The 12594-nt window shown below is 47.0% G+C and overlaps 2 protein-coding genes across 2 annotated transcripts in view; one reads left to right on the top strand and one right to left on the bottom strand.

The window, feature by feature from the left end:
• LOC144602431 (E3 ubiquitin-protein ligase znrf2-like) overlaps positions 1-12594 on the bottom strand; it is a 464175-nt gene that overhangs the window by 157536 nt on the left and 294045 nt on the right. The window lies entirely within an intron of this gene.
• Positions 2394-12594, top strand: part of nod1 (nucleotide-binding oligomerization domain containing 1) — a 61524-nt gene continuing 51323 nt past the window's right edge. Inside the window, exon 1 of the mRNA XM_078415526.1 lies at positions 2394-2525. The gene's annotated coding sequence lies outside the window, so the exon portion shown is untranslated. The remainder of the gene's footprint in view (positions 2526-12594) is intronic.

The raw sequence follows: 12594 nt of genomic DNA, 5'->3' as shown, positions 1-12594 counted from the left end.
CAAGGTGAAGGGGAAAAGATTTAATAGGAATCTGAGGGGTAACTTTTTCACATGGACGATGTTGGGTGTATGGAACAAGCTGCCAAAGAAGGTAGTTGAGGCTGGAACTATCCCATTGTTTAAGAAACAGTTGGACAGGTACATGGATAGGACAGGGTTGGAGGGTTATGGACCAAGCGCAAGCAAGTGGGACTAGGGTAGCTGGGACATTGTTGGCCGGTATGGGTGAGTTGGGCCGAAGGGCCTGTTTCCACACTGTATCAATTTATGACTCTAATACAATATCTAGCTATTATTGTCGAGACATAAGAGACTGCATATGCTGCGTAATGTTGAGCAAGACTCAAGTGCAAAAGTTATTCAGCGGCAGCATCCGTAGAGGGAATGGACAGAGAATGGACCAACAGTCTGAAGAAGGGTCTTGACCTGAAACATCACCCATTCCTTCTCTCCAGAGATGCTGCCTGTCCCGCTGAGTTACTCCAGCATTTTGTGTGTACTGACAGAGAATGGATGCAGACTGGGCGATTGTTTCGCTGAATATCTATGCTCAGTCAGCCTTGGCCTACTTGATCTACTAGTTGCCAAATATTTTAACTCCCCTTCTCATTCCCATACTGATCTTTCTGTCCTGGGAGTCCTCCATTGTCAGAGTGAGGTCATACACAAAATTGGAGGGACAGCACCTCGTATTTCGCTTGGGAGTTTACAACTCAGCGGTATGAATATTGATTTCTCCAATTTGAAATAACCCTTACATTCCCTCCCTCTCTGCCCCTCCCCCACCCTAGTCCTGCCTGTACCACTGTTTGAATGCATATATCTCCTTCATCATCTCTTCCACAGCCAACAATGGACCATTGTGGGCTCCACCTTTCCTTGGTCATCGGTGCTGACTCTGGTTTGTTCTTATCCTTTTCTTACATCTAGTATCCCTCTCCCCTGACTCTCAGTCTGAAGAAGGGTTTCGACCGGAAACATCACCTATTCCTATTCTCCAGAGATGATGCCTAACCCGCTGAGTTACTATTGGTTTGGGTCTTCTTCTGACTGATGGAAAAAGGTCCTGAGACGATTTGCCACCTGTCCATTCCCTCTACAGTCGCTGCCTTGATTAGTGCGGGTGTGGGGGTTATGGGAGAAGGCAGGAGAATGGGGTTAGGAGAGATAGATCAGCCATAATTGAATGTCGAGTACACTTAATGGGCCGAATGGCCTCATTCTGCTCCTATCACTTATGAACTATGAATTTGACCCGCTGAGCCATCCAGCTCTCCATTATTGCCAAAGTTTGTTGGGTACAAGAATGAACTGCAGATGCTGGTTTAAACCGAAGAGGTTTCTTCAGTCTGAAGAAGGGTCTCGACCCGAAACGTCACCCATTCCCAGAGATGCTGCCTGACCCGCTGAGTTACTCCAGTATTCTGTGTCTATTTGTTGGATACAAATCGGCTTCCCCTCTTCTTCCATTATAACCACAAATGCCTCATTATATGCGGTATCCTAAGAATCTTTTTTTTTAATGTGCCAGTTAGTCTTTAGTTTTGGTGCTGTTTACTGTTAATGTAATTCAGTTGCAGCAAGGATGAATCTTTTGTTTCATTCAAGTTATCCTGGGTGTTGTTGTGTCAGTAAGAACAGTGGATTTAATTAAGGGGTTGGACACGTTAGAGGCAGGAAACATGTTCCCAATGTTGGGGGAGTCCAGAACAAGGGGCCACAGTTTAAGAATAAGGGGTAGGCCATTTAGAACTGAGATGAGGAAAACCCTTTTCAGTCAGAGAGTTGTGAATCTGTGGAATTCTCTGCCTCAGAAGGCAGTGGAGGCCAAGTCTCTGAATGCATTCAAGAGAGAGCTAGATAGAGCTCTTAAGGATAGCGGAGTCAGGGGGTATGGGGAGAAGGCAGGAACGGGGTACTGATTGAGAATGATCAGCCATGATCACATTGAATGGCGGTGCTGGCTCGAAGGGCCGAATGGCCTCCTCCTGCACCTATTGTCTATTGATTTTACACTCGAGAGGTGCACGCGGAGTGATAAACACAAGACCATGATATCCAAGAGGGAGGGAAGGGAGGGAGGGAAGGGAGGGGAGGGAGGGAGGGAGGGAGGGAAAGAAAGAAAGAAAGAGGGAGGGAGGGAAAGAAAGAGGGAGGGAAAGAAAGAGGGAGGGAGGGAAAGAAAGAGGGAGGGAAAGAAAGAGGGAGGGAAAGAAAGAAAGGAAAGGAAAGGAATTCTCCACGAAAGACAGAGTGGATAAAACACCGTGGGGCGCTGTTGGTTGCATTTTCTGTTGGCGTCTCTCGCCGCAGTTACCAGAGGCAGCCTCAGTCGCTCCGGACCCGAGTTTGACCGCGGCCCGGTGTAGCTGCAAGACCCAGACTCCGGCCTCCGTCACCCACCCACCCACGGCCCCGGGACCATTGCAGTGAGGGGGACCTCGCCTCGCCTCGCCTTGCCAGCTGAGAAAGCTACTTGAGGTGCGAGAGCAGCCCGCTGTGGGCTGCACAAAGTCAACGCCACGGTAAGGGACAGAGCGAGCGAGCGAGCGAAGCGCGTATGGTTGAGTTGCCTTTATTGACACATCACAGCATGGAAACAAGTCACTCCGGCCCACCCCAGTCCACCCCAGCTCCATGTCATCCCACTTTCCCATCCACTCCCTACACACTAGGTAGGGGCTATTTTACAGGAGGGAGGGAGGGGGGCAATTAAACCGAAAAGCCTGCAGGTCTTTGGGAATGTGGAAGAAAACCCACACAGCAGCAAGGAGAGCGTACAAACTTCACACGGACAGCACCCGTGGTCAGGATCGAACCTGGATCTCGGGCGCTGTGAAGTTGCACCACTGTGCTGCCCTTCCTGAGAGATATGGGGGGGGGGGGGGGGGGGAGAGAAGAGAGAGAGAGAGTGAATGAATGATTGAATGAATGCTGGCTGTGTGTGTGTGTGCCCAGAGACGGGGATGTGGGTGACCCTGCCGGGGTGAGTGACAATGGAGGAGGCCATTCGGCCCTTCGAGCCAGCACCGCCATTCAATGTGATCATGGCTGATCATTCTCAATCAGTACCCCGTTCCTGCCTTCTCCCCATACCCCCTGACTCCGCTATCCTTAAGAGCTCTATCCAGCTCTCTCTTGAATACATTCAGAGAATTGGCCTCCACTGCCTTCTGAGGCAGAGAATTCCACAGATTCACAACTCTCTGACTGAAAAAGTTTTTCCTCATCTCCGTTCTAAATGGCCTATCCCTTATTCTTAAACTGTGGCCTCTGGTTCTGGACTCCCCTAACATTGGGAACATGTTTCCTGCCTCTAACGTGTCCATCCCCTTAATAATCTTACACGTTTCGATAAGATCCCCTGTCATCCTTCTAAATTCCAGTGTATACAAGCCTAGTCGCTCCAGTCTTTCAACATATGACAGTCCCGCCATTCCAGGAATTAACCTAGTAAACCTACGATGCACACCCTCAATAGCAAGAATATCCTTCCTCAAATTTGGAGACCAAAACTGCACACAGTACTCCAGGTGCGGTCTCACCAGGGCCCTGTACAACTACAGAAGGACCTCTTTGCTCCTATATTCAACTCCTCTTGTTATGAAGGCCAACATAGTTCATCCATTTGATACAATTTTTTTGCTGAACAGTTTGATTAAGCCAATTTGTTAACAGAGATTCATTGAAAATTACTGTCACTGAACATTATCAATGTGATTACTGTAAAATAATGGCACACACACAACTGAAAACCATACATATCTATATCTTGTAGATGAGGCTTGCTTACATGTGTCTATTGCATGAACAAATTATAGAGGAAATACACTCGCTGTAAAGGAAGTATTGTATTGCCTTATCGTGTGGGTGGAACAGGCTTTGCTGATTCAAATAGTTTGCCAATAGAGTCACAGAGAGATACATAGACATGGAAATAGTTAATTATTTTGCAAGCATACCTTCAAGGTCGGTAGAGGAGTGGCAGGTAAAGGAGTGAGTGGGGATTGGCTGAGAAGGTAATCTTTTGGAGTTTTATCAGCTAATATAAGCAAGGTTTGCTCGAGGGGAGCGGCCTGTCGGGGAGCGGCCTTGTCGAGGGAAGTGCCTTGTGAGAAAAGTTTAGTGCCTTGTGAGAAAAGTGCGAGTCTTTGACTCGAGAGTCTTCGGCAAGGAGGCTGAGGGAGGAGACTACGCCAAAAGTTGGAGAGGGTGAGACGCAGAGAAGAAATGACAGGTAAGCTGATTCCGTGTGATGCTTGCAGGATGTGGGAGTTCGAGGACACTGCTGGTTCCTCTGGCTGCTACAAATGTGGAAAGTGTGTCCAGGTTCAGCTCCTGAAGGATACTGGAGAGGCAACTGGATGACCTCAGGATCATCCGGGAAAATTAGAGTTTCCTGGACAGGACCTACAGCGAGATCCTTACACCAAAGATACCGGAAGAGAGAAGGTGGGTGACGATGAGGCAGGGAAGGAAGCTTGGAGTACAGGAGATGTACCCCTTGAAAACAGGTTCACCCTCTTCGAAGCTGTCAGTACAGGAGACACTGCCAGTGTGAGAGGCGGACAGGTCTGCAAGTCAAAACGTGGCACTGAAGCAAAGCCGAAGAGACCGATGTCAGGCAGAGCTGTGGTAGTAGGGGACTCCATCGTGAGAGGTACAGACGGGTTTCTGCGGCAACAGGCGGGATTCAATGATGGTGTGTTGCCTCCCAGGTGCCAAGATCCAGGACGTCACGGACTGATTGCAGGGCATCCTCAAGGGTGAAGGTGAGCAGCCAGAAGTGGTAGTGCATGTCGACACAAACGACATCGGGAAGAAGAAAGAGATTCTGCAGCGTGACTTTAGAGAGCTCGGAAGAAGGCTGAAAAGCAGGACCTCCAGGGTGGTTATCTCCGGTCTGCTTACAGTTCCTCGTGCTGGTGAGGGCAGGAACAGGGAGATAATGGATCTTAATGTGTAGCTGAGGAGCTGGTGCAGGGGGCAGGGATTTAGATTCTTAGACCACTGGGATCTGTTTTGGGGTAAGGGTGAATTGTACAAAAGGGATGGGTTGCACCTTAACAGGAGGGGACCAGCATTCTGGCAGGCAGGTTTGCCACTGCTACAAGGGGGGGGGTTGAACTAAAAAGTGGGTGGTGGGAGACAAATTGGAAAGACAAGGATGGAGTTAAAGAGAAAGAGGGTATAGGAAAAGCTAGGAAAGACACCAGAATTAACGGGACAGAAGCTCATGAAAGGATAGGAGACTATGGCCAAGTGAAATAGGAATCAATGTGAAAGGTGGGCGAAGTATGAGAAGTAAAGTGGATGAGCTTGAGGCTCAGTTAGAGATTGGATGCTGGAGCCAATTATTAAAGAGGTAATAACGGTGCATTTGGATAGCAGTAAAAGGATAAGTCCGGGTTCAATCCTGACCTCGGGTGCTATCTGTACGGAGTTTGTACGTTCTCCCTGTGACCGTGTGGGTTTTCTCTGGGTGCTCCGGTTTCCTCCCACACTCCAAAGACGTAGAGGTTTGTAGGCTAATTGGCTTGGTATAATTGTAAATTATCCCTCATGTGTGTAGGTATAGTGCTAGTGCACAGGGATCACTGGACAGCGTGGAATCAGTTGGCCAAAGGGCATGTTTCCGCGCTGTATCTCTAAATTAAACTAAACTATTTTAGTTTAGCACGGCTATCACTCTGTTCCTCAGCCACATTTCGGAAAATCTGATCACCTAGCTATGGTTCTACTCCCTGCCTACAAACAAAAACTGAAGCAGGAGAATCCGGTACAGAGAGTTGATCAATGCTGGTCAGAGGACACAGATGACATCCTATGCGACTGCTTTGAGTCAGTGGACTGGTCCATCCATTGGGAGAGTCTTGGACTAGAGGTCATAGCCTCAGAATTAAGAAAGAGATGAGGAGGAATTTCTTTGGAGGGTGGTGAATCTGTGGAATTCTTTGCCACAGGAGGCTGTGGAAGGAATGGTTATTTTTAAGGCAGAGATAGATAGATTCGTGATTAGTATGGGTGTCAAGGGCTATGGGGAGAAGGCAGGACCATGGGGTTAGGAGGGAGAGATAGATCAGCCATGATTGAATGGTGGAGTAGACTTGATGGGCCGAATGATCCTCAGGGATTCTGCAGTCAACTTGAATGAGTGACTGACTTCATCCCTTATCCTGTATCTGCACATTGTGGGTGCCTCAATTGTAATCATTTAGAGTCTTTCCACTGTCATCAAGGGCTCATCGCATGTCAATGTTATGACTACGATTGGTTGTCAGGAAGATACTTTCTCTTTGCCCTGCCTATTGTACTTGTGTATGGCTTGATTGTACTCGTACATAATCCCCTGGGCCTGATGGTCTGCATCCCAGGGTCCTCAGGGATGTGACACTAGAAATAGTGGGCGCATTGGTGATCATTTTCCAATGGTTTATAGATTCAGCATCAGTTCCTGTGGATTGGAGGGTGGCTAATGTTATCCCACTTTTCAAGAAAGGAGCGAGAGAAAACGGGGAATTAATTATAGACCAGTTAGCTTGACATCGGTGGTGGGGAAGATGCTGGAGTCAATGACTACAGAAGTAATAATGGTGCATTTGGATAGCAGTAAAAGGATTGGTCCGAGTAAAGAATAAGGGGTAGGCCATTTAGAACGGAGATGAAGAAAAACTTTTTCAGTCAGAGAGTTGTAAATCTGTGGAATTCACTGCCTCAGAAGGCAGTGGAGGCCAAGTCTCTGAATGCATTCACGAGAGAGCTAGATAGATCTCTTAAGGATAACGGAGTCAGGGGGTATGGGGAAAAGGCAGGAACGGGGTACTGATTGAGAATGATCAGCCATGATCACATTGAATGACGGTGCTGGCTCGAAGGGCCGAATGGCCTACTCCTGCACCTATTGTCTATTGTCTATTGATAGGTATATGGAACGAGTTTCCGGAGGAGGTGGTTGAGGCAGGTTCTATCACAACGTTTAAAAAACATTTGGATAGGTACATGATTTAGAGAGATGAGGGGAAACACAGAGTGGTGGGACTAGTGTAGATGAGGCATATTTGTCAGTGAGGGCAACTTGGGCTGAAGGGCCTGTTTCCACACTGTATGACACTATGACTCTAAGTCATGAAGATTAATTGTTATCTAAATTAGTTGTGTATTTTTTTTAATACTTTTTTTGTTAAAAAATTAAAAAAAGTTAAACTTTATGCATAATTGCACATTTGATATCAGAGTTCTATTTTTATAAGGTATTATGCTGTATGTTTAATTTGAAATTATAAAGGATTGTGTTGTAGTATTAGTTTGTGAGTGGGTGAAGAGCGGAGAAAGTTTACAATGAGGCTGGCTTGTTGCCAGATAGGCAGATATATTTTCACTTGGTAACAACATTGTCAGAGCTGCAGAGTAATGTACAGTAAGCTTTGCCAGCAGTTTTTTTGGATGGCATCCATGTTTTTCTGGGCACTGTTACAAGTCAGTCATCATTTCCCGTAAATGGCTGCAACAGAAGCATGGTGTTGTCGGTAAGGAAAAAAACAAGGCAAGTAAGTGTATGCTGCTGGAAACTTTGTGTGCGTGTGTGTGTGTGTTGAAACTGCAGTGTAAGTAGAGGATTATTATAAACAATGCCAATTTATAAATTTAATATCTTGGAGTCAGAGAATTGGCTGCTCGAAGTAAGAACGTTTCAGTATTTAGTGCTGACCCCGGGAGAAAGTTTTAGACACGGAGCTCTGAAGGCCTACTTGCTAGGCTTAATGTCTTCAGTGGGACAGATTCAGAACACAACGAGATGTAATGTCCTGTGTAATCAAGAGAGAGGTTGTGAGGGAAATCAGATAGTGAGTTAATGAACAACTGTGTCGGTCGCAAGAGGTAGTACGCCTATATCCATACCAGCCTATGGCCCTCCTAACCTCTGCATTCCTCCAATTCTGTTTTTGCCTGTATTTCTCCCTAATGGTCACTTTTACTGAAACCCAGTTTTAACCCAGCGTTGATCACTGTCTTCTGCTACATAGACCATAAAGCTCTGCAATTATCATGAACCTAGCTTTCATTCTTTTTCTCCTTTGCAATAATCTTTATAAACTAGAAACAAGGAATTGCAGATGGTGATTTACACAAAAGGACACAAAGTGCTGGAGTAACTCAGCGGGTCAGGCAGCATCTCTGGTGAACATGGACAGGTGAAGTTTCGGGTCCGGACTGTTCGGGTTCACAACTGACCCATCGTTTCTGCATGCTCTTACCCCACTGAACTCATCTCCACAAACCTTGATTCCATCCTATCCAGTCCCTTTCTACCTACATTCTCTCCTCTCTTCCAGATTTCTTCCCCCCCCCCTTCCCCTCCCCCACCATAATCAGTCTGAAGAAAGGTCCCAACCCAAAACGTCAACTCTCCATATTCTCCACAGATGCTGCCTGACCTACTGAGTTCCTCCAGGACTTTGTATAATTATAAACTACTTTTGATTATGCGGCACGATGGTGCAGTGGTAGAGTTGCTGCTTTACAGCGCCGGAGACCCGGATTCGATCCCGATTTACGGGTGCTGTCTGTACGGAGTTTGTATGTTCTCCCCGTGACCTGTGTGGGCTTTCTCTGAGATCTTCGGTTTCCTCCCACATTCCAAAGACGTACAGGTTTGTCGGTTAATTGGCTTGGTAAATGTTAAAATTGGGTCGAGACCCTTCAGACTGATAGTTTCGGTTTAGTTTATTGTCACATGTACCGAAGTAACAGTGAAAAGCTTTTGTTGCGGGCTAACCAGTCAAATAATATGAGTACGCGTAATGTAGTATGAGTATCATCAAAGAACTCTAGATAAAAGTAATTAGTTGTGAAAACCATTGGACAGAGTTGCATAGACTGTCATCCACAACTGAGTATAACTGAATGGAAAAGATCTGGCGGTAAGAACAACTGTTTCGACAGTCACAACTTCTCCATGTTTTGGTCTGTTCACATCAGTCAAAGTGATGACTGTGTGTATCTGTGGGTCTGTGGGTGGCTTCATTCTTTAAAAAGCTTTGAAATTAAAAAACATCAGAAGCTAAGATCGGTGCATTTCCGATAACGCATGTAGTTTCACCACAGGAACAGCAGTGGATTCCTTTGTGGGTTTCAATACTGAAATAAATGGTTACAATTTTGTGTATGCTCTTCAGTGTCATGAGGTAATAGGATATTCTTAGCATTTATTCAGGATCTAATATTGGTTTGGTGTGAGTTCTAAATATAGAGAGTACAAGCTATGTTTTATAGTTAGCGTGCTTTTGCATTTAATATTAACCAACAGAGTACACTATTGAAAGATTACTGCTGTAGTTTCCCTACCAAATACAACACTGGCTCAAGATTATGTTCTTGTTAAATATTACTGGTTGTATGCCTCATTGTCATCTTCCCCACAGCTAACATTGAACCATTCTATATTTCCTTAGCAGCATCTGCCTTGATCTGTCATTTTCACACCTTACCCTTTCCTATCTCTAGACTCCCTCTCCCCTGACTTTCAGTCTGACGAAGGGTCTCAACCCATTCCTTCTCTCCAGAGATGTGCCTGTCCCGCAGAACTACTCCAGCATTTTGCGTCTATCTTCTGTGTAAACCAGCATCTGCAGTTCCTTCCTACACTACTTATGGTCGTCTTGGTTCTTATTTGATACAGGCTCAGTTGGACAGATACTGTAGAACGTGCGCCCCAGCCATTAGGGCCTGAGGCACTCGTTAACATTATTTAGAAGAGTTACTGGTGCATAATGCATCTTGATTGATTGTCCAGGCTATCTTACATAGTGGAATTTTGCACACAATGAACAACTGATTCTCCAGACATTATAAGCAAGTTCGGTATTCCGACTGAGCACGCACAGGTCATAGGTCGCGGGGGCATAGAATTGTCGCCAGCTGATCTACTGCGTGTAAACAAACCTTCGTTTCATCCGTTTTTTCCAGTTTTTCTCCGTATAGGTAAGAAAATACTGTTTTCAAAACTGTTAATTTGGTGTATATATGGTTAATTAGTAAAAACTACGATGATTGTCGGGTTTTTTTTTGCTTTATGCGGTGAGTTCCCCTCAACTCTCCCCGACTCTTTAACTTGTCCCGGAGCCGTGGAACCCCCGCGGCGGTGGCGGTGGCGGCGGGGACTGGAGGCAGAAGCTGCCGGCAAAGGTTCACCGGAGAGCGGATCGCCACCGACCCAGAGCCGGGACAAGGGGGCGAGAGATCACAGCGCTCCCTCGCAAACAACAAACTCAAGGACACTTCCTTCCTCACCGCTGCCGCCGCCGCTCACCCCGGAGATGCGGGGCTTCTGACCAACAACTACAACACTTGTGTTTGTTCTTATTTTGCTGCGTAAGAGGGTGATGGGGCCGGGGAAGAGAGTGGAGGAGTGGCGCAGATCTCGCTGACGCTGGGAGAGAGAGAGAGAGAGGGGGGAGAGAGAGAGGGTAGAGAGGGAGGAGAGAGAGAGAGAGGGGGGGGAAGATAGTCGGGGTAGAGGGAGCAGCGGGTGAGAGTGGAAGCGCAGGGAGGGGGAGGGTATCAGAGGGTCCGGTGAAGGAGCGCCGCCACTTGCGGGAGCTGCTCCCTCTCCCTCTCCCTCTCTCTCTCTGCGCCAGCGGGATCTGCTCCGCTCCTCCACTCTCTTCCCCGGCCCCGTCTCCCTCTAACACTGCGAAATAAGAACAAACACAAGTGTTGTAGTTGTTGGTCAGAAGCCCCGCATCTCCGGGGTGAGCGGCAGCGGCAGCGGTGAGGAAGGAAGTGTCCTTGAGTTTGTTGTTTGCGAGGGGGTGCTGCGATCTCTCGCCTTGTCCCGGCTCTGGGTCGGTGGCGATCCGCTCTCCGGTGAACCTTTGCCGGCAGCTTCTGCCGCCACAGCCGCAGGGGTTCCACGGCTCCGGGACAAGTTAAAGAGTCGGGGAGAGTTGAGGGGAACTCGCCGCATAAAGCAAAAAAAAAAACGACAAATTCATCGTAGTTTTTACTAATTAACCATATATACACCAAATTAACAGTTTTGAAAACAGTATTTTTTAACCTATACGGAGAAAAACTGGGAAAAACGGATGAAATGACGGTTTGTTTACACGCAGTAGATCAGCTGGCGACAATTCTATGCCCCCGCGACCTATGACCTGTGCATGCTCAGTCGGAATACCGAACTCACTTATAGTGTTAGCATTATTATATTAAGACATTAGGTGTGGCTCAGGTGACAACCTTTGCAGTTTTGAATTAGAAATGTATTGGTTTAGTCTATTCCAGAGACTTTATCATGGACATTTAAGTAAATGTGTGGTGTTTGTTGGTTAGTCATCTAAAATTGGTGAATTCAATGTTCACACTCTGTGGTTGTAAGCTACCCAAGTGGAGTATGAGGTGCTGTTCCGCCCAGTTTGCATGTGGCCTCACTCTGGCAACGGAAGAGGCCCGGGCCATAAAGATCAGTATGGGAAGGGGAGTTAAAATGGCTCACAACCAGAAGATCCAGCAGGCCTTGGTGGACCAAATGCCAACATTTGATCCTCTGCCTCACCTGGAAGGGATGGATGTGAGGGAGGAGGTATAGGGACAAGTGTTACATCTGCTGCAGCTGTAGGAGAAAGTACCTGTCGAGGGGGTGATTTGCGTTGGAAGGGATGAGTGAACCAAGGAGTTGCGGAGGGAGCAGAATGAGCAGAAACCAGTGGGAAGTTGTTGGTAAAGTTGATTAAATCAATGAGTTCTGCACTGGTACTGGAGGCAGAACTGATACAGTTGTCGATGTAAAGGAACAGTGGTGTGATGAGGAAAATAAGTTTCATCCAGAGGATGGAAAAGCTTTGAAACTCGTGGTGAAGGCATGCCCTTTTAGATGTGAACAGCAAGAGATAGCAAATGCTGGAAGCAGTATTTGGAAGGGTACTTGAAGACTTATCTGTTGCTGGAAGGTGGGATAAAAAGATAGGACCTTTGTCCCTCCCCTGACATCAGTCTGAAGAAGGGTCTCTACCCGAAAGGTCACCCATTCCTTCTCTTCAGAGATGCTGCCTGACCCACTGAGTTACTCCAGCATTTTGTGTCTACCTTAGAGGTTGAAGTTCATCATAGAAACTGGAAATGTGACATTTGTAGAAAGCGAATGTTCGTTTAAGTTACCAGCCTGGCTGTGGTCTGCCTGTGGGGGATTGCCCTGGTTTGAATTGTGAACGGTTCAAAACAGGATATTGGATAATGCAGAAGTTCCGTTGCCAGTGAGCCTTTGAAAGGCAATTAAGAGCTGTGTATTTGTCCTGGCAGGGGCAGAAGTAAATTTAAAAGTCGTTCCAGTATAATATGTAAATATGATGGTGCATTCCCTCAAATGATCAGTTTGCTTGAGGCCACAGACAGTACTCTAAGGAATTGGTTTATTCAATGTAATCAATGTGGGTGGCACGGTGGCGCAGTGGCAGAGTTGCTGCCTTACAGCGAATGCAGCGCCGGAGACTCAGGTTTGATCCTGACTACGGGCGCCGTCTGTATGGAGTTTGTACGTTCTCCCCGTGACCTGCGTGGGTTTTCTCCGAGATCTTCGGTTTCCTCCCACACTCC

The sequence above is a fragment of the Rhinoraja longicauda genome, chromosome 2 (genome assembly GCF_053455715.1).
Source record: "Rhinoraja longicauda isolate Sanriku21f chromosome 2, sRhiLon1.1, whole genome shotgun sequence".
NCBI classification, from domain to species: domain Eukaryota; kingdom Metazoa; phylum Chordata; class Chondrichthyes; order Rajiformes; family Arhynchobatidae; genus Rhinoraja; species Rhinoraja longicauda.
The sequence above is the reverse complement of the archived record's forward strand: the minus strand, read 5'-3'. Positions and strand labels throughout refer to the sequence as shown.